At 37.1% G+C, this 22,363-nt stretch overlaps 1 protein-coding gene across 2 annotated transcripts in view; it reads right to left on the minus strand.

Moving 5' to 3' along the window:
* Positions 1-22,126, minus strand: part of PLS3 (plastin 3) — an 87,126-nt gene extending 65,000 nt beyond the window's left edge. Inside the window, exons 1-2 of one of the 2 annotated variants that reach the window (XM_077145721.1) lie at positions 21,994-22,099; positions 21,820-21,894 (exon numbers count right to left, since the gene is read on the minus strand). The gene's annotated coding sequence lies outside the window, so the exon portion shown is untranslated. Of the gene's footprint in view, positions 1-21,819; positions 21,895-21,993 lie in introns of both variants that reach the window. The other variant, XM_077145719.1, reaches the window with a different exon arrangement.
* Between the last annotated feature and the right edge of the window lie 237 nt (positions 22,127-22,363).

Here is a 22,363-nt window from a genome sequence, read left to right on the forward strand (position 1 = left end):
AAAAACTCCAGGAGTAACCTTTCAATTTTTTTTAAATTCAAAAATTGACCAATGCTTATAAGGGAAAAAAATGTACCTATTGCAAACTATGGACTATATTTAACAGTCCATATAGTTTCACTATATAGTTTCACTATTCTTTCAACAGTAACAAATGTACCACACTAATACGAGGGGCGAATAATGGGGGGAAAAGGAGTATGAGATGTTTTGGGTTTTCTTTTTTTATGTCTATTTTTTGTTTTTCTTTTTTCAGTCATGAAAACTTTCTAAAACTGATTGTGGTGATGATTGCACATCTGTGTGATAATACTGTGAGCCACTGATCATTTACTCTGATTGGATTATATGGCATTTTTATATATCAGAAAAATTGCATTAAAAAACCCAGACCAATGCTTTGGAATGCGAAAGCTATCTACCTATATCTAGAAAGTATCATTCCTCTTTGGAAAAAAAAAGTTGAATTTTTTTATATCAAGAAAAGAGACATCCAAATTATATGTTAAAAGAAACTTCCAATTAATATTCATTCAATGATTCAAAATAAAAATAGGCACTTCTTTAAAAAATGAGAACTTAATGAATTTTTAATTTTATCAACATTACAAACTTAAAAATCTAATTTATGTCATTTCTATCAAAATCCCAGTACAGTTTTCCTTACGTGAGACATGACTCCCGAGAATATGTCTCCCTGACAATATGGGACATGACTCCCAGGGATGAGCCTGGCCCTGGTATCATGAGATTGATAATGCCTTCCTGACCAAAAAGGGGAAGAGAAATAAAATAAGATAATGTTTCAATGGCTACTAGATTTCAAATAGAGTTGAGAGGTCATTCTAGAGGTTACTCTTATGCAAGCTTCAGCCAGATATTTCAAATTGCCATGGTATGCCAAAACCCAACCAACAGTATTTCTGAAAACACTAAGGAAAACCTTAGCCTCTACCTAGGACTCTACAAAAGTTTTGCCTATCAAGTTTATTTTTACAGAAACATAAATCCTCCAGATTGTTCCTATGCCAGAAAAGCCCTGAAACCCAGAGTTACCAATCTCTCCAAGAACATCAACCAGTTTCATTCCTCTACCCCATAATGTTGATGCTTCTTTTCAGCATGAAGAAGTTAGAATTGTCATTGCCAAGATATTCCTGTAGATTGAGAGAATGATCAAATGAGAGGGAGGAGACATAACTGAGAAATTAGGATTTAACAAATGATTATAACTACTGACTCATTATATAAATACTTCTTTTTAGTTTCTAGTGTATTAGCCAGAAGGAAATACCTGAAATTGTTGAACTGTAATCCAGTAGCCTTGATCTCTAATAATGACTGTATAATTATATAGCTTTTATTTTGTGACCGTGTGATTGTAAAAACCTTGTGACTGAGACCCCTTTTATTCAGTGTATGGGTAAATGAGTAATAAAACAAAGACATGCATGAAAGAAAATCCCAGCACAGATTTTTCTGTAGACACAGACAAGATTATTCTAAAATTTATACAGAAATGAATGGGTTGTAGAATAGCTAAAATATACTGAAAAATAATATTAAGGTGGTTGGAATCATTTTACATGAGGTTAAGGCTTACATTGTAGCAACAGTAATCAAGACTGGTGGAACAGCATATTATGAAGCCACAGTGGTCAAAACAGCATGGTACTGGCATAAAGATAGATATATTGACCAATGGAATTGAATAGAGTGCTCAGATATAGACCCTCTCATCTATGGACATTTGATCTTTGATAAGGCAGTCAAGCCAACTCATTTGGGACAGAACAGTCTCTTCAATAAATGGTGCCTAGAGAACTGGATATCTATATGCAAAAGAATGAAAGAGGACCCGTTATCTCACACACTATACAAAAGTTAACTCAAAATGGATCAAAGATCTAAACATTGGGTCTAAGACCATAAAACAGTTAGAGGAAAATGTTGGGAGATATCTTATGAATCTTATAATTGGAGGCGGTTTTATGGACCTTACACCTAAAGCAAGAGCACTGAAGAAAGAAAGAAAGAAATGGGAGCTCCTCAAAATTAAACACTTTTGTGCATCAAAGAACTTCATCAAGAAAGTAAAAAGACAGCCTACACAATGGGAGACAATATTTGGAAACAACATATCAGATAAAGTTCTAGTATCCAGAATTTATAAAGAGATTGTTCAACTCAACAACAAAAAGACAGCCAATCCAATTACAAAATGGGAAAAAGACTTGAACAGACACTTCTCAGAAGAGGAAATACAAATGGCCAAAAGTCACATGAAGAGATGCTCAATGTCCCTGGCCATTAGAGAAATGCAAATCAAAACCACAATGAAATATCATCTCACACCCACCAGAATGGCCATTATCAACAAAACAGAAAATGACAAGTGCTGGAGAGGATGTGGAGAAAGAGGCACACTTATTCACTGTTGGTGGGAATGTCAAATGGTGCAACCACTGTGGAAGGCAGTTTGGCGGTTCCTCAAAAACTGAATATAGAATTGCCATATGACCCAGCAATACCATTGCTAGGTATCTACTCAGAGGACTTACGGGCAAAGACACAAATGGACATTTGCACACCAATGTTTATAGCATCATTATTTACAATTGCAAGGAGATGGAAACAGCCAAAATGTCCATCAACAGACGAGTGGCTAAACAAAGTGTGGTATATACATACGATGGAATATTACGCAGCTCTAAGACAAAATAAACTTATGAAGCATGTAATAACATGGATGGACCTAGAGAACATTATGCTGAGTGAGACTAGCCAAAAACTAAAGGACAAATACTGTATGGTCCCACTGATGTGAACCGACATTAGTGAATAAACTTGGAATACATCGTTGGTAACAGAGACCATCAGGAGATAGAAATAGGGTAAGACAGTGGGTAACTGGAGCTGAAAGCATACAGACTGTGCAACAGGACTGGATACAAAAACTCAGAAATGGACAGCACAATACTACCTAACTGTAATGTAATTATGTTAAAACACTGAATGAAGCTGCATGGGAGAATGATGGAGGGAGGAGGGCTGGGGACATAAATGAAATCAGAAAGAAAGATAGATGTTAAAGATTGAGATGGTATAATCTAGAAGGCCTAGAGTGTATAATAATAATGAAATGTACAATGTACAAATTTTAAAAATGTTTTGGTATGAGGAAGAACAAAGGAATGTCATTATTGCAGGGTGCTGAAAATAGATGATAATTAGTACTTAAAATGTCACCTATGTGTGAGACTAAAGCAAAAAGTTTATTTGTTACAAAATTTAGATTTTGACTAGAGCATTTCCTAATATAACTCATGTAGTTTGATTGAATGTCATAAGTACTTGGAATCTCAGGTAGCACTTGAGATTTTGTTGGTTTGTCCAGAGTGATCCCCCGATGAATCCCAGAATGATTTGATCAGTGACTGGAAAAGTATTTGCAAGCCCTCTTCGGGGAATGGTGAGAGTGGGGAGAAATTCAACTTCCCCAAGTTGAATTCTTGATATTCTCACAAGCAGTGTGGACAACCAAAGCTATAGGCTGAGCCCCCAGTCTTGGGGTTTGTTCACATGAAACTTAACCCTACAAAAGATAGGTCAAGTCTACTTAAAGAGCTTCTTTTGTTGCTCAGATGTGGCCCCTCTCTCCAGCCAATATGATGAGCAGTCTCACCACCCTCCCCCTCTCTGTGTGGGACATGACTCCCGGGGGTGTGGACCTTCCTGGCAACGTGGGGCAAAGATCCTGGAATGAGCTGAGACTCAGCATCAAAGGACTGAGAAAATCCCTAGAATGAGCTGAGAATTAACATCAAGAGACTGAGAGAACCTTCTTGACCAAAAGGGGGAAGAGTAAAATGAGGCAAAGTGTCAATGGCTGAGAGATTCCAAACAGAGTCGAGAGGTTATCCTGGAGGTTATTCTTACGCATTAAGTAGATGCCACCTTGGTGTTCAAGATGTAGTGGAGAGGATGGAGGGAGTTGCCTGAAAATGTAGTGCTGTGTTCCAGTAGCCATGTTTCTTGATGATGATTGAACAATGATATAGCTTTCACAATGAGACTCTGTGAATGTGAAAACCTTATGTCTGATGCTCCTTTTAGCTACTCTATCAACAGAAGAGTAGAACATATGGAATAAAAATAAATAATAGGGGGAACAAATGTTAAAATAAATTCAGTTTGAAATAGTGGTAAATGAAAGCGAGGGGTAAGGGGTATGGTACGTATAGTTTTTTTTCTCTATTATCATTTTATTTCTTTTTCTGTTGTCTTTTTATTTCTTTTTCTAAATCGATGCAAATGTACTAAGAAATGATGAATATGCAACTATGTGATGATATTAAGAATTACTGATTATATATGTAGAATGGAATGATTTCTAAATGTTTTGTTTGTTAATTTTTTTAATTAATAAAAAAGTTAAAAAAAAAAAAAGACTGGTGGAATAACAGACATACAATGCAATGTAACAGAACAGAAAACCCCGGGAATATACCCATGAAAATACGTTCAACTTATTTTTTTATCTTTCAATGTAATTTTGTGATATACTCACACACCATATAAATCTATCCAAAGTATGCAGTCAATGGCTCACAGTATCATCGTATAGTTGTGCATTCATCACTACAATCAATTTTAGAACATTTTCATTACTCCAAAATTAGAAAGAAAAAGAAAACCTAAACCATCCCATCCCCCTTATCTCCCCCATTATTATTTTTTCTGTCTTTATTTTATTGCTAAAATAAAGTAATAAAATTGTTAGAACATTTGCACATCTATAAGCAAATAAATAAGAACCTCAACCTAAACCCCACATCTTATACAAAAAATAACTCAAAACAGATCAACTCAAATGGATCAGACTTTAACGTAAAACATAAACCATTAAACTTTAGGCAAAAAACATAGGAGCAGGCCACGTTGGCTCAGTGGCAGAGCTCTTGCTTGCCATGTCAGAGACCCAGGTTCGATTCCCGGTACCTGCCCACAAAAAAAAAAAATTGAGGGCAGCCATGGTGGCTCAGCAGGCAGAGTTCTCGCCTGCTAGGTTGGAGACCCAGGATTCCTAGTACCTGCCTTTGCGGAAAAAAAAAAAAAAAAAAACATAGGAGAAATTTTTTGGGAACCAGGGCTTGGTGAAAAGTTCATAGACATGACACCAAAAAGATAATTAAAAATGGAAAAATTGATACATTGGGCCTTGTCAAATGAAGAGCTTGTGTTCTAGAAAGACCCTGATAAGTCCCAGATAAGAAATAAGTCCACAAAAAATGTTCAACTTCCTTAGCCATTAGGGAAATGTAAATTAAAACCACAATGAGATAGCAGTATACACCTGTCGGAATGGCTAAAAAAAAAAAAAAAAATTAGTTACACCATCAAATGCTGGTGAGAATAAGCAAAAACTCCTTCACAAATACATTGCTGGTGGGCATATAAAATGGTACAGCCACTCTGAAAAAGTTTCATAGTATCTTGTAGAACTAAACACGTAAACCCTTGGGCATTTATCCCAAAGAAGTGAAAACTTTTGTCCACGCAAAAACGTGTACACAAATGTTTATAGTAGCTTTATTTATAATAGCCAAAAACTGGAAACAGCTCAGATGTACATCAATGGGAGAATGGTTAAACATATACTACATCTATATCATGCAATTCTACTCAGCAATAAAAAAGAACATGCTATTGATATACATAACAAACTTGGATGAATCCTCGGAGAGTTATGCTGTGTGAAAAAAGCAAATCCTAAAACAACATACTGTTTGGTTGCATTTATATGTTTTTGAAATGACAAAATTATAGAAATGGTGAACAGTGGTTTCCGGGGTCAGAGAGATGGGTGGAGTGGGAAGGAGGAAGGAGAAGTGTATGGTTATAAAAGAGCAACACAAGGGATGTGGTGATGGAACCTTTCTGTACCTTGACTGCATCAATGTCAACATCTTGGTTGTGGTATTGTACCATAGGTTTGTAAGACCTCACCATAGGGGGCACTGACTGGAGGTTATACAAGATCTCTTCGTATTATTTGTTTCAGCTATAGTGAGTCAATAATTATCTCAAAATAAAGTGTACTTTATGTAATCTAATCCAGAATTAAACACAGAGTATACTGTAATTAAACTCATAGGGAAAAGGGAAGAAAAGCTACTTGCATTAATTTAATATCCTTTTAAAAATATTCCCACTAGCCTTTCCAAAACATTGACACAATTAATGACATAATATTCTTAACATATATGGTCAATACGTGATCTCCCTAGCTTACTCAGTGAGGGTAAATCAGAATTTAAAAGGGCCAAAACCCATCAGTGCATGACAGTTTAGGAATCTGTTATTCGATATAGGTTTTTCTTGGTCACATGACAGCCACATCTTCCCTCCCGATATTCAGGTGGTTTCTTCTTCATGACTTGCCTCAAAAGTCCTCCTTTCAGTAAAACCTTCTGAGACCACATGATTTGAAATGGCAATGCCATACTTCTCACTTCCTTTACCCCAATCCTCCTTTAATTTTTCCATAACATATTACCATTTCAGATATCGCATCATTGTTTATCTATCTATCTCCTCCTACTAGGACAAAATCTTCATAAGGGAGCTGATTTTTGTTTGTTTCATTTAAAGCTCTGATTCCCCAGTGCCTATTCAGGTACTATCCAGTATCTGACATATAGTAGGCCCTCAATAAATATCTGAATGAGTGGATGAATAAATAAATGAAATGGTGAAGAGTAATACAAAAGTGAAAGAATAGCTCTACACGAATGATAAAATCCAGTTTAGAAGTAATCCAGAGTGGTAAACATGATTCAATGTATTAGAATGAGTTTTCAAAATCTTTTGGATGCATTACAATATAGGAAACTCTTTACGATCAGTGATTAGAACTGCATTTTTGTTAGCATAATGAGTGCTTTGGGTTGAAGACATGAACCAGCAAAATAATTAGGCTCTGTAAAGCTATTGCTAATGAACTTCCAAAAGCTAAGGAAGATTCAATCAGACTTAAACCATGCTGCTTTAGTTTTAGGTGAAGTGAGTTTCAGATAGCTCATGTCAAGAGTTCTGAAGGAAAACCCCAGTTATTACTATTATAAGCTGTTCAGGAAGTTAGAGGCATTACTAAACCAAGTTGGATCCTGGATGTGTTGTTTTAATTTACAATGAGAAGAGTGATGGATAAGGTGTCAGGAGACCAGTTCCTCCATCACTGTCCTCTACCATTGTATGCTGGAGCCAGTCAGAATCTATTAAACCTCAGATACCTCATCTGAAAATTCAGTGGCTGGACTAGAATCTGAGCTCTTCAAATGATTTATTTATTTTAGCGATAACAGTGCCAGGCACACTGTTGGTAATTAACAAAGGCCTATTACGTGAATTAAATAATTAAATGGGAAGTTCTATTTGAGTCTCCAGGAAATTGTATCTTCTCTTGATTGAATTACAGTTCCCGTCTCTCAGGGATGCCTATCCTGTCTTAAAGGTACTAACAGAAAGGAGACTGAGTGGAGGAATTGCTCTGTGGGTTGAATTCAGAAGATAATGCAAGAGTTGGGTTATAGAGGTCATGGCACTTTTGACTTGACGCCATACAGGTGGACCTGGGGTTAAGAGTGCTCAAAAGAAAAGCTATGAAGGGGAAATAAAAGCTTTTTATCGTCCTCTTGATAATCTCTTATTCTCATATTCACCCCTAAAATGTCCAAAGGTTGACTCCCTCAAACTTAATGCCATACTTCCTAAATGTAAAGCAAACTCTTTTGAAAATGGCAAGTGTTAAATGTAGTCAATATCATTTCTGGATAGGTTCACAAGAAACTTAAACAAATGGTCACTTCCTGATAGAGGAAGTAGGGGACTGGGATCAGGAGTAAGTAAGGCTTACTTACTTCTCATTGTGTTCCTTTACAGCTTTTGAATCTTGTGCTAATGTGAAAATTTTTCATACTCAATAAGTAAATATACATATGTATGATGTGATCAACAATGCTATACGTTGACTATAGCCCCTGTGCTTCAAAGCATTTTTCATTTATTCCTGCATTCCTTAGTATTGTTTACCATGGTCCTTATAGGTGTTAAATAAATGTATCAAAGAAGGAATATTATAAATATCTCTTATAAAATAAGTTTTGGAAAAATGATTTTGCAACTTTCATAGGCTTTCCGTTATTCAAACAATAATATTCAAGAAAAACGTTATTGAAAACAACTGCACGATCATAAGCAAGTAGGTATTGGGAAACGAGAAAAAATAGATCTACTTAGATGGAAAAATCCATAATGCTCAGAATCAAAGCAAGGATTTACATTAACAGCATGGGACCTATAAATGAAATGTTATCTTATCAGTACCACCTCTAACTTGTTAGCTGACAGGTGGCTAGATAACATTAATATGTCCTAATTTCCTCTTGGATTTAAAGCAGTTCTCACAATGAAAGAGACATCCATAATGTTCACTCATAACCACTTATTTAAAGCAACTAAAAAATGAAAAGCAAAGAAGTAATTCACTTAGTATACTTATAGATTCACATCATTATTTATTTTATTCAATGTAATTCATAATTTAACAATTTTCTGATTATATTTTCCCAATTTAATCTTTATCAACAAGTATCATTCATGGCCATTCAATTTTGATTCTTTAAAAAATATACTGAGCCCTGGTGTAAAGTAGGCACACTGGGAAAGGACTGGAAGGAGCTTTTCCCGAGGATTTATTTTTCTTTCTCCCTAGAAATATAGCTCTTTCCCATGGTACATGATAGGAATTTAGTACTTTCATTGAAGAAAACCGTATATAGCAGACATAGTACATGGCTTTGATCTTCTCCTATCAAATTAAACAATTATCAGATATGAAATCCCAGCTTCAGCTGCCCAATTTAAAATGTGTGACAATCAAGAAGTTCAAAGCAGGAAATTAAGGTGTCAGCTATATCTGCGTTATTACTTGCTATAAACCATGAGTCAGATAAAACTTGACAGAACACTCTACTACAGAAAGTATGAGAGCCACATGAATGAGTAATGGCAAATCAATGTTTTTTCTAGGGCTTCTGCATACATGGATATTTCCACAGATGCTGAACAAATTACTGCAGAAGTACATGCTGTGCATAACATCTACAATTTAGTGAAGCTGGAAAGAATTTTATTTTTGTAAAAACTAAATGGGGTGTGGCTCATTTTCTTGCCAAAGGGCTATTTTATTCCAAGGCAGTAGTGTCTGCAAACCTTCATTTATAGCGATCTTCTATTTAAGTAAAATTAACTCATAGTGGGCTTTTTTTCCTTTTTTTTTTTTTTTACATGGGCAGGTACCGGGAATTGAACACTAGTGGGCTCTTTTTTTAGGATGCAATAATGATTGCAAAGAAATAGCAATGCTTAAATTTGATTTGTTCTTAGCTTAAATTAAATTACATTTAGTTATAAGTGAATGTCTTTGTTCACACAAGTTCAAATTTAGAAATTATTTAATGTTGAGAAAAAGGGCAATATTTGAGTTCATTTTTTACAAGTAAGAATATTTTTAGGTTTCATGAAATCTAGTATTATTTTTATGTCTTTCTCTTCTACCACACTGCAGAAGTAGCTTATGCACCTTTGTAGCTCTAAGTACTTAACCATTTTCATTAAACTTTTGCTAGTTGAATGAATGATTGAATGATTCTACAAGAGACTAATTAAGACATTGGTCCTTGATGACATCTTTAGTTTACTATTAATGAACCTGTAGTTTGCACTACCTTAATACATATTTGAGAACTTGGGGCACATTAAAAAATTTTCCTAAGGATTATATCTATTTATCAATGGCCCATAAGCTTTTTCTTTTCTTTTTTTTTTAACTTTTTTTATTGTATAGTATAACATATATACAAAGCAAAGAAATAAAAAAGTAATAGTTTTCAAAGCACTCTTCAAAAATTGGTTACAAGATAGATCCTAGAGTTTGGCATGGGCTACCATATGATCCTCTCATAATTTTCTTTCTAGCTGCTCCAGAATATAGGACGCTAGAGGGCTTAAATACTTTTTTATCATCACAATCAAGTTTTTTTCCTTCTTTTTTTGTGAACAATAACATATATTCAAAAAGCTATAAATTTCAAAGCACAGCAGCACAATTAGTTGTAGAACATATTTCAGAGTATGACATGGGTTACAATTTTACAATTTTAGGTTTCTACTTCCAGCTGCTCTAAAATACGGGAAACTAAAACAGATATCAATTTAATGATTCAACATTCATATTCATGTGTTAAGTCCTATCTTCTTCTATGTATAATTCCACCATCACCTTTGATCTTTCCATGTCTCCCTTTGGGGTTGTTTGGGCTATGGCAATTTTAAATTTTTGGTATTGGAAGGGTCTGTCACTAATATGGGGTAGTGAGATGGAAATATCTGATGTTGTGCAGAGGCTGAGCTAGGTGTCAGGACTTGTCTGGACCAGGGACCCATCTGGAGGTTGTAGGTTTCTGGAAAGTTACTTTAGTGCCTGGAACACTTGTGGAATCTTATATATTGCCCTAGGTGTTCTTTAGGATTGGCTGGAATGGTCCTGGTTGGGGTTGGCAGGTTATGATAGGTAGCAAGGTCTCCATGAAGCTTGCATAAGAGCAACCTCCAGAGTAGCCTCTCAACTCTATTTGGACTCTCTCTGCCACTGATACTTAATTAGTTACACTTCTTTTCCCCCTTTTGGTCAGGATGGTATTGTTGATCCCACGGTGCCAGGTCTGGATTCATCCCTGGGAGTCCTTTCCCACATCACCAGGGAGACTTTCACCCCTGGATGTCATGTTCCACGTAGGGGGTAGGGCAATGATTTCACTTACAGAGTTGGGCTTAGAGAGACTGAGGCCACATCTGAGCAACAACAGAGGTCCTCCAGAAGTAGCTCTTAGGCATGCCTGTAGGTAATCTAAGCTTCTCTGCTACCTACATAAGCTTCACAAGAGTAAGCCTCATGATCAAGGGCATGGCCTATGGATTTTGGTATCCCTAAGGTTTGACACAGTATCAGGGGATTCCCTGATGGTAAGGTTTAATAGTTCCACATTCTTTCTCTCATCCGTCAGGGAACTTTGCCAATAGTTTTTGATTGTCTGTGGCCCATAAACTTTTTTTTATATAATACTTACATAATTCAAGACACCTGACTTGACATATTACCCTTCCCTTCATCCTTACACAATTCTTCTCTGATTAAGGAAGTGTTTCCCCTTGTGCTAGTACCTGCAAATATATTCTAGCTTGCTTTTTCCCTGAAGGCCATCAAAAGCTGGAGCATGGTGATTTAGGATAAGACATAAAATGCATGTGCTGGCTTATATTCTTAAACATTTGTGCCAGTTTGAATCTGTTGTGTACCCCAGAGAAGCCATGTCCTTTAATCCTCATTCAATATTGCTGAGTGGGATCTTTTTTATGGTTTCCATAGGGATGTGACCCACCCAATTGTGGGTGGTAACTTTTGATTAGATGGTTTCCATGGAGATGTGACTCCACCCATGCAAGGAGGGGTTGCTTACTACAGTCCTTTAAGAGGGAACCACTTTGGAAAAAGCTTTAGAGCTACCAGAACCAACAGAGCTCACATAGCCAGAGACCTTTGGAGATGAAGAAGGAAAACATCTGTGGGGAAGACTTACAAAATGAGGAGAGAAAGCTAGCAGATGTCTCCATGTGCTTTTCCAGCTGAGAGAGAAACCACCAACATTATCGGCCTCTTGAACCAAGGTATCTTTCCCTGGATGCCTTATTTGGACATTTTTATAGCCGTGCCTTAATTAGGACATTTTCATAGCCTTAGAACTGTAAACTTGCAACTTACTAAATTCTCCTTTTAAAAGTCATTCCGTTTCTGGTATATTGCATTCTGGCAGCTTCAGCAAAGTAGAACAAAATGTAAATCTACTTATGTTACTTTTTTGCTTATCTATACTTAAAGATAATTTGGCTATATTTCATTTTTAATTACCATGCTACAAAATATAAAAATTTAACTATTCATAAACACTTGCAAAAGTGATCCCACTGTAGTTTTAAAATGGAGGCACATACACTTCACAAAATATTTGTTGAATATTTCCTTGTCTTTGATTTTGAAACGTTTCTCAAGAGGAAACAGTGGGCATTATAAGTTTGTGATTAATATGTTTGGATTCATTCATTTCTAGAGGATATAAGCCATTTGGAAAGATAATGGTTTAATTTATAACCTTCTGCCTTTCCCAATATTTTAATTTTTCATTTATTTATGGTTTAACATTCACATTTCTGAACTATTCGGACTATTGAAGAAACACTGAAGAACTTCCTCCTCACTAAACCAGGCAGAAACATTATTTCTTTCATCCTTTTCTACGATACATTTGCTAGTGGTGATGAGTTTATCATTGTGTCTTTAATGCACTAAAGAGTCATGTTTACAATTTTCTTTTAGATTGTTGGATGGCATGTCCTCAAAAAATGACAAATTAATGGTAAACAGGTTAAGCCAAGAAGCTTCTTCAACCTGGAACATTGTTAAAATACTCCAAACTCACAATGAAAAGCAATAGAAAACAATATTTCAAAATGTCATTAAAAAAATAAACAAAATAAAAACTATTTATCCTGAATGGTGATGCTTAAGGATAAAGGGAAAACTGAAAGAGGAAAATGAAAAGGTAAATATAGTTACCTAATAAAGGTCACCTGAGACAACATTAATTAACTTGTAAATTAGAACATTTATTGATCACCTACTATAAGCTAGGTGTTTTATAAATGTTCTCATTTAATTCTAATGACAATACTGAAAACCAAGTAGTATTTTCCCCATTTTATACATGGGGAAATTGAAGTCTAGCACAGTTAAGAACTTCCCCAATATCAAAAAGTTAGAAATGAATGGCAAAGCCATTGAAATCCATGTTTTGTGTTAAAACCCATGCTGGCTATTAAAGAGGATGTATGAGGGTGGGCCATGGTGGCTCAGGGGCAGAGTTCTCACCTGCCATGCCAGAGACCCAGGTTTGATTCCCAGTGCCTGCCCGTGTAAAAAAAAGAATGTGTATGTGATCCCTATGAGCAAAAAAGAAAGGTGGTGGGAACGACTTGTTGGGTCAGACAAACCTTCCACATCACTTCTGGATCATTATGGAATACTCACACCAGTCTGGTCCTTAGTGAGTCTGGTAAACTAAGGGAAGGACAAAAACACCAGGGAAGGGTCTGAGAAGCAGCATAGGATAAGTTTAGGGAGAGATATGTAGTGAAGAATGGGCCATTCAAATACACAAAGTATTTATAAATCAAGTGTTCATAATTTAAGGAGTCACCATATATGAAAACCAGGAGCAATCTAAGTGGCAACATTAGAATTTTTATTACAACCGAACCTCTGTTTATATTATCTAAACACCCTAAATGAAATATTATAAAACTTTGAGTTTGTTGAGTGATGATAAATAATTCAAGATTTCAATAGCCTGAGATTAAAGAGTCTATCAACAAACACAGTCATTTAACCAACTCCATGGTTAAAAGTTTCTTCGGGATATTGAATATTTATATTTATGAGCACTAATAAACTTTGCATATTTGAACTGAGCTTTATAGCAACCTGAAACCTGAAGGCTATTTAAAAAAAATCTGCCTCCTTTCTCCCGTTAACAGTTCCGTTTCAAAAAATAGAACTTCCTATGATTGTATACCCCACAGGACTCTACTTCATCCTGCTTCACACCTGTTAAACAGATCAGAGGAAACCAAAATATTTCTAAGACATCTTTACCTAAGCCACCTCCATTTTAGAGTCGTATGGGATATGTTATTTAAAGAGGAACATTTTTCGAGTGCTACTATTTTAAATCTGAAGGCTATCTTATCTATAAGCATTATCTATAAGATATGGGAACAAATTAAATTATCCAACCATCCGGAATTAATGAAATAAATTATAAAATATCCACTATATAATATTATACAATAATTTTCAAAAATATTTAATTGTATGAAAACATGTCTGTACTGTAATAAGTAAAAATAATGGGATACAAAATGTATATACAGTATGAGTCCAACTTAAAAAATTTTCTCTCTTTCTCTACATATAAAAGAAACAGATACAATTTGAACAGGTAGTACAATGAGTAATTTTAATTTCCTTCTTTGTAAGTCCTTTTACATTTCCCCCTAAACTTTTCATAATGAGTGTGTATATTTTTTAAGTTCAAAGCAAAGTGATAAAAAAATTCAAAAACACTTAAGATTCTGTCTCAGTTGATTAATTATGCTTATTGAATAGTATAGCAATAAGATACTCCTTAAGAAACATTTCATATCATTTTCATCTCTGAACAAATAAATATTTGCAGTAATGGTATAGTTACTCTCCCTGGTATTAAAATACATTCCCCCCAAATATTGAAAAGAACAATAAGAAATGACAAAAATGGGAACATGCAAGCATTGTAAAGAATACTAGGAAAAAAACTTTAAAATTACATTTGTCTATAAAAGCAGTGTCAATAGCAGAATGTCTGAGTGCAATACTATGTAATTTGAGCATATTATATAGAACACACTAATATGAATACTCAGAGCTATTACATTCCCTTAACAAATTTGATGTTATACAAAGGAAAATTAATACATATGGATACATTATATATATATATAATAATTCTCTTAAGCTTAAGAGAATCAGAGTTTTAGTCTCAATGAATGGGTATAAGAATTTTTAAAAAGTTCTGCTATTTAATCCTGTAAACTGGAGATGGTAAAAATAGACTTTACAAAAGAAAATACTTTTTAGTAGCAAAAAGAACCCACTATTCAGAAGTAATTATAGAACATCAGTTTAATTTCAAGAAAATCTTTTTAATTCTGGGCTTTCTGCTTATTTCATTTTAATTAAGTATGATCACTTTATAAATGATATTTTAAGAAATGTTATCAAATTTTAACCAACAAAATAATAAAACTTGATAACCCAATGAATGACAGAGTTAAGGAACCATCATCTAATTGCAAGATGAGGATAAATTGAAAATTAATTCCAAGTTTCTAGTCTAAGATGTTTGTTGTTTGGATGAAAATCTATAGGAATTTCTCACATTTTTCTGTGTATTGATGGAATACCACTTAAATGTACACATGCTCTCTCATCCCTTATGAGAAGAATAAATGATTTTTGGCAAGAAATTTTACACAAAATCTCCTACTACAGACAATTACAAAACCAAGAATCAAGTGTGATTAGCCCAGGAACTCCTTAATGAATACTGCTGAGTAGTTAGTTTAAAAAGGGGGAAGACACGATCATGTTAATGCCTTTAACAATCTACTTAGCACAATATGTGAGGGATGAAATATAAGAAAGTAGTACATATAAATTTTAATTCTCTCATTATCAACCATTTCTCTTATTTTTCTTTATATTATGCCTGGCTTTATTTCTACTTTGCTTGTAAAAACTGGATGTCTGGAGAACATTTACAGACAATAAAAATATGGTAAGACTCAAGTGATGGGAATTCCACCCTTACTGTAAACTTGTTAAAAAACCTTAGTGTTTCTATAATATACTACTACAATACTTTGAATTTATATAGCACCTGTCAGCTAAAAAGCCAAGGCTTTACATAGCTCACTTATCCTTTCAGCATGTCTGTGAAATAGATTGGAAACAGATGTCTTAAAAAAAAAAAACAGTAAAATCCAGATATGAACACAGAGAACTTCAATAATTTACTTAAGGAGGCCTACCTTCCCAGACTGCAAAAAACTAAAAGTCCTTGTGTGCTCCACACTCAGTGCCTTTTCCAATAAATGACGCTACCTCTTTATCATAAAACAAATTTCTAAACTATTAAGAAAACTTAAGCATTTTCATACTTTAAAATCAGTAGTTTAATATGCCAAAAGAGCCCTACCTAGAATGATATAAATGGTGCTTCTCCATTTTAAAGAACTAACATTAGTCATGGAATGAGCCACTGAGTGGCTGACCATCTTCCTTTGTAGCCACCAATTTACCAAGAAGGCGTTTAGCTTGGTTCAGTCCATTTGTGTTAAAATTTGAAAAATTAACATGAATGTAACCAAGCAAAGCAGATAAATATTTGAAAAAAACAGTTTGTGGCAGACTCTCATTATATTAATGAGATAATGTATAGGACCTGACACATATATGTAACTCAATTAATGTTGGTTGTCAGTACACTTTTAAGTGACTTCCTCAAGATCAAACTATGAGTTAGTGGCAGAGCCAAGTTTAGAATCTAGTTGTAGTGAGAGCAAATCCAATATACTGCCCACCTTGGTATTTTAATTTACATTGAACAAGAATGCATTTTCATCCCTAAAGCAGCTTATTATCAGACCTTCTGACATTTCATGATTTGACAGTTTTTTATATTTTTAAACCATAACTTTAACCAAAGCTCTCTCATAACTAAAATTAGCTAGCCCTGACCTCTTGTATCCAAGAGAGCTTCTAATGTTGCAATATATGCAGAAGGCTTTTGAAATTCCCAACACACTGTACATACATTTTATAGTATATCACTTTCTAGAATAATTACACAGACTTAAAACTGACCCAGCCGTTTTCTTCTAAACTGGGATTCGTTATTTTACAAATCCAATAGTTTTCCTCTGGATTACTTCACACCAAAAGAAAAATGGTCATTTGAGCAAGTATGAAATGATTCTAAAATCAGATACCCAAGCTGTCATATATTGATAGAGGTTAATTTTTAAATTTTAATTTATACCAGCTACTTTGAGAATCTGTACCAAGCAGCATAAACAAGATATAACTTGGAATATACATTCCACCTAGATTATGCCAGATCAAGTACAATAGCAAATTCATGAGTTAATTACACGTGTTAAGGGAATATTATGCCAGTAAATTTCTTGGATATCCAAGTAGACATAATACCTAAAACAAAAATATGGAATCATGGCAAATGGATTTTCTTCTTTTTCCGCGTCAGTTTTACCAAAGAGAGTCACTTTAGGGCTCAAGCGCCATGGCCAAGCCACTCTTTTCTTTTCAGTAACACTCATACTGTTTGCTTGGAAAAAAAATTTTATTTGGTTACTGATAGTGCCCTGGATACTGATGTCATGCCAGTATTAGTAGTCATAGTCAAGTCTAATGTGCTTGCAACCACTTGTAAAAGACATTTACCAATCTCACCCAAATATTACTCACTAGTTATAATTAATCTTTCTATTCCAAATACCATAAACCTAGTTGTTTTTAGCAATTGCCACCCTAAATGATGGCAGCAGACTAAAGACCCTGGGCTTCAAGTTTGGTTGTCTCTGTAAAGTCAGGGCAAACCATAATTTGTTTAGCTTCCACGCCATGTAACAGGTAAAGAAAAGGGTTGGTAATTTGCTAGACCGAACAGTGAAGTTAAAAATTAAGTTTCACACCCCCTTAATTTTGGCCAAAATTTGGAGTCATTAGATCATAAGACTAAAAAGTGAAGTCAGCGATATTTAGGGTGGTGGTAAATGACTGGGGATCCCAAGAGAATGGAATGCTGTGGAGGGAGAGCATGGTTCTAATTCTGCTTTGACATGATTTCCTGATATTTTAAAAAAGCACTTATTGACCCAATTCTGCAAATGAAACCACTGCCCTCCCCGCTATATAGGACACGACATCCAGGGGTGAAAGTCTCCCTGGTGACATGGGAACTGACTTCCAGGGATTAGCCTGGCCTTGGCATTGTTTTTTTTTTTTTTTTCTTTGTGGACATATGTTTGCTTGTTTTAAAACTTTTTTTTATTGTATAGTATAACATATATACAAAGCAAAGAAATAAAAAAGCAATAGTTTTCAAAGCACTCTTCAGCAAGCGGTTACAGGACAGATCCCAGAGTTTGTCATGGGCTACCATACGATCCTCTCATATTTTTTCTTCTAGCTGCTCCAGGATATAGGAGTCTGGAGGGCTTAAATACTTTTTTATTATTACAATTGACATTATTGTCCTTTTTTTTTGCATGGGCAGGCACTGGGAATCGAACCTAGGTCTCTGGTATGGCAGGTGAGAACTCTACCTGCTGAGCCACCGTGGCCCCCCCCCCGTCCTTCTTTTTTTGTGAACGATAACATACATACAAAAAAGCTATAAATTTCGAAGCACAGCACCACAATTAGTTGTAGAACATATTTCAGACTTTGACACGGGTTACAATTTCACAATTCTAGGTTTTTACTTCTAGCTGCTCTAAAATACTGGAGACTAAAAGAGAAATGCATTCATATTCATTTAAGTCCTATTTTCCATGTATAATTCCACCATCACCTTTTGGCCTGGCATCTTGGAATCAACCATGACATCCTGACCAAAAGGGGGAAGCGAAGCGCAACAAATAAGGTATCAGTGTCTGACAGAGTTCAAATAGAGGGAGAGGCTGCTCTGGAAGTGACTCTTACGCATGTTCAGTTAGACATTGCTACCTATCATAACTTGCCAACCCCCACCAAAACCATTCCTGCCTATCCTAAAGAACACCTAGGGTGTTATGTAAGATTCTACAAGGGTTCCATGCACTAGGGTAACTTTCCAGAAATCTACAACCTCCAAATGGGTCCCTAGGCCAGGTAAATCCTGAAACCCAGAGGGGCCAGCCTCTAGAGAACATCAGTTAGTTCCATCCCCCATCCCATACTATCGACAGCCCCTTCCAACTTGAAAAAGTTAGAATGGTCATAGTCCAAATACCCCTAAAGAGTGTGGGAGAAAGATCAAAAGTGATGGTTGAGTTAAACAGAGAAGGTAGGGTCTAACAACTGAGTATGGATATCTGAATCATTATATTGTTATTTCTTTTAGTCTTCAGTACCTTAGAGCAGCTAGAAATAAAAACCTAAAATTGTGGAATCATAACCCATACCAAACACTGAAATCTGTTCTACAACTCATTGTTGCAATGTCTTTGAAATTTATTGCTTTTTTGTACATATGTTATTTTTCACACAAGAGAAAAAAAGTCAAAGAAGAAAAGAAAAAAAAGTTAGAAGGGCAGAGCCCAAATACCCCTAAAGATTGGGAAAAGGATTAAAGGAGAAGGAGGAGTTACAACAGAGAAGATAGGATTTCACAAATGGGTATCAGTGCTGAATCATTATATTGATATTTCTTTTAGTCTCCAGTGTCTTTGGAGCAGCTAGAAGGAAAAATATAAAATTGTGGAACAGTAACTCATACCGAACTAAAATCTGTTCTATAACTATTTGTTACAATGTACTTTGAAATTTATTGGTTTTTTGTTATATGTTATATTTTTTAATAAAAAATGTTTGAAAAAAAACTGCCCTACTACTTTTACCTATTTGTGACACCTCGCTCCCCATTTTTAAAAGTTAAACACTAAGGGTTCAATCTAAAATAATAATATTACCTCACTTACACTACTTCCACTGCAAGGGGAGATGGTGGTATCTGTCTCCCGTGTAATTAACTCCCCGTACAGTTGCAGCTTAAATCCATTCCTAGCTAATTTGTGCCACAAGGCTAGCCTTACAGTCAGAGCTATGTGTTTTAAGGTGGCTATAGAAATGGCAGTCTGGCAAGAAAATGGAGCACTTGAGTCATTCAGAGGTAGCTACAAGAAAAAAAAGGGTTTTGGGCTAAAGCATAAAAGGCTAAAATGTATTAAATGTTTCCAGTTTTATTTTTATAGCTTCTGCCCTAGTTGTTTTCAAGGCTGGGTTTTTATCAAGTGGGCCCACATTTGCAAATAACTGATAAATCTTTTTTCTTTTCCTTCTAAACCACTGATCTCAGAGATTCCTCTGCCCATTTCTACACCTCACAATCTGCATAGCAAAATTGCTACATTTTGTCACCAGCAAACTTGGGCGGCATGGGTGGGTATTGGCTAATATTATAAAGTTGTTTCAGTGGGCTTTCATTATTCTACCAAATCACTGACAAGCCAAACCTCAACCAGTTCGATTTATCGAATTTAGCATCTCCCGTTTTTGTGTGTGATTTCTGATTTAAGTAATTCCAAACCACAAATAAAATGGCTAATTTTAGACATGATATTATCCACCACCTTCAAGTAGATGCCTAACAGAATGGTTCAATTAGAATTTAGGCTACACCCAGGAATATGTACAGAGCCCTGTTTCTTTGACACTACCTTATAGGATACTGCTTCAAATCTAGCATTTAAGGATGAAATAAGAGGGAGTAAAAAGATGTTTTTCCTAGAAAATAATTAATAAAAGATAGAAAATCCATAACTAGATTGAACGGAAGCAAGGGAGATTTATGAACAACTTCCCAGAGGAACATATTTCAACTCCTGCTTTTATTTTGGATAAAATCTGAGCACCAAATTCTTTCTGTTTCCATCATCCAATTCCAAAAAGAATTCCCTGAGTGGAGGCCAGTTCACTCCTTTCCCCACCTTTTATCGCCTAGCGGTTGTTGGACTAGGGTCCTCAACCATTCAATCCAGTTTTAAAGTCAAAATAAGTCACATGACCCATACCCTAAAGACATCAGAAACTGCGGCCATTTAGTTTCAATTCACCTTAAACTGCATCTCTGGGATCAAGCTCAGGCTCCCCCAGACACTGTGACTCCTAATAAAATGGAGTAAGCGCTTACCCCTCAATGCTTTTTAATATCCGCCTAGTCTTATCTGCCTGCCTACAGCCACGCCCTACCCTCTCTCTGCAACCCATCCATTGTGACAGGTCGGGAGCTCCCAATTTAGCGTCTGACTGAACCTAAGTGCAGGGACTCTCCAACCGAAGTTGCTCAACCTTCTGCACCTCTGGGATGTTATGCATTTCAGATGAACAGCAAGAAGAATCGCTTATAGAAAGTGTTGGGTAGCATTAACCCTATTCCATCTCCCTGGCCGGGGTCATCTCAAGCCTTGAAGCCTGGCCTTCGGAACCGCCAGCACGCTGGAACAGCAGCAGCAACAGCAGCAGCAGCAGCAGCAGCGACTTTGAGACTGGCGGGAAGCCAGGGCGGGAGTGATCTGCGTCCCTGGGCCTCTCATTATAACGCTTAAGTACTGCGGGTGGAGAAAAGTAAACACCGGCAAGTGCAGCTGTGTGTGGCAGAGGGGTGGGGGTAAGCGGGATCTCCCACCCACCTACCCCCTCTCCTCTGATCGCTCGGGGCAGCAGAGTCAAAGGAGCCCAGAAGGGAGCAGGGAGGCTGCGCGGGGTCGGGGGGAGAGGAGAACGGAAAGGTACTGCCCTACTTGCACCGAGATGTTCTGTTACTGAAAGAAAAAAAAAGTGCTTACTCATAGGAGACGCGGTGCTATCGCGCCGCTCTCGCTAGTGGCAAGGGAAGCAAGCGGAAGGCAGGCCACTCGAGCCTAATGCCTTCCCAAGGCCACGACGCCCCCCACTCCCCGCATCCCCCCTCCTCGGAACTCCAGGGCAGGCGTGAGCCCGCGAGGTCACTGGAGGAGGGCGAGCCGAGGCTGGAGGCGGCGCACGCGGCCGGCTCCGGGATTTCCTGAGTCCGGGGTGAGGCGGTTTGGCAGCAGTGAGGGACCACAGAGAGAAGTGAGGCTCTCTGTTTTCACTTCGCGGCGGCAGCCACGGAAGGGAGGTCTAGGGTAGGCGTCAAGGACTGCAGCACAAGTCTGACAACAACTTAAGAGCAACTTAGAAAGTGCCATCTTCTACAGTTACAGGAGAAAACGTGTTTGCGGCGGGTGGTGCTGGGGAAGTTTCTGTCACACTCACCCATCCCTGCTGCGAATGCTCACCGTGGCGCCAGAGGGCTCCTACTGAAATTTCTCCGACCTCCTCTCCGCCCCACCCGGTCTGTGCGAGGCACGTTCCTGCGGAGATTCCCGGAGATGCTCTCCCCTGGTCCCGCTCCTGCCCACGCCCAATGAGCCGGCTCCCCTAGTGCTCGCCCTTGTCTACAGTGCACTTACGTAAAGTCGCAGGGTCTCCCGTCTGGCCCGACAGCTTCTGACCAACGTACTCAGACAACTTCTGCTCCTCGCAATCTTTGTGGCTCCAGTTCTAAAGCCGGCGCTCCCTCCCCTCCTGCCCGGCCCCTCCGCCCCTCGACCGCCGCCATTGGCTCGGGTACTGCTAGCAGTCGGCCTGGGAACCAAGAAGGGGATTGGGCCACTAGCCTGTCACATCAACTAGATGAGGAGCTCGGAGAATTAGCACGGGGATGGGTGCCCAGGAGAGATGATGGCTATAACTGTGCTGTCGGGAGGGGAGATGGGTCCCCCTCGTCCAGTTCTCCCCTCCCTACTTGGGCTAAGAGGTTAGAAGTCCACAGCTCCTAGC

Source organism: Tamandua tetradactyla, chromosome X (assembly GCF_023851605.1).
Source record: "Tamandua tetradactyla isolate mTamTet1 chromosome X, mTamTet1.pri, whole genome shotgun sequence".
NCBI lineage: Eukaryota > Metazoa > Chordata > Mammalia > Pilosa > Myrmecophagidae > Tamandua > Tamandua tetradactyla.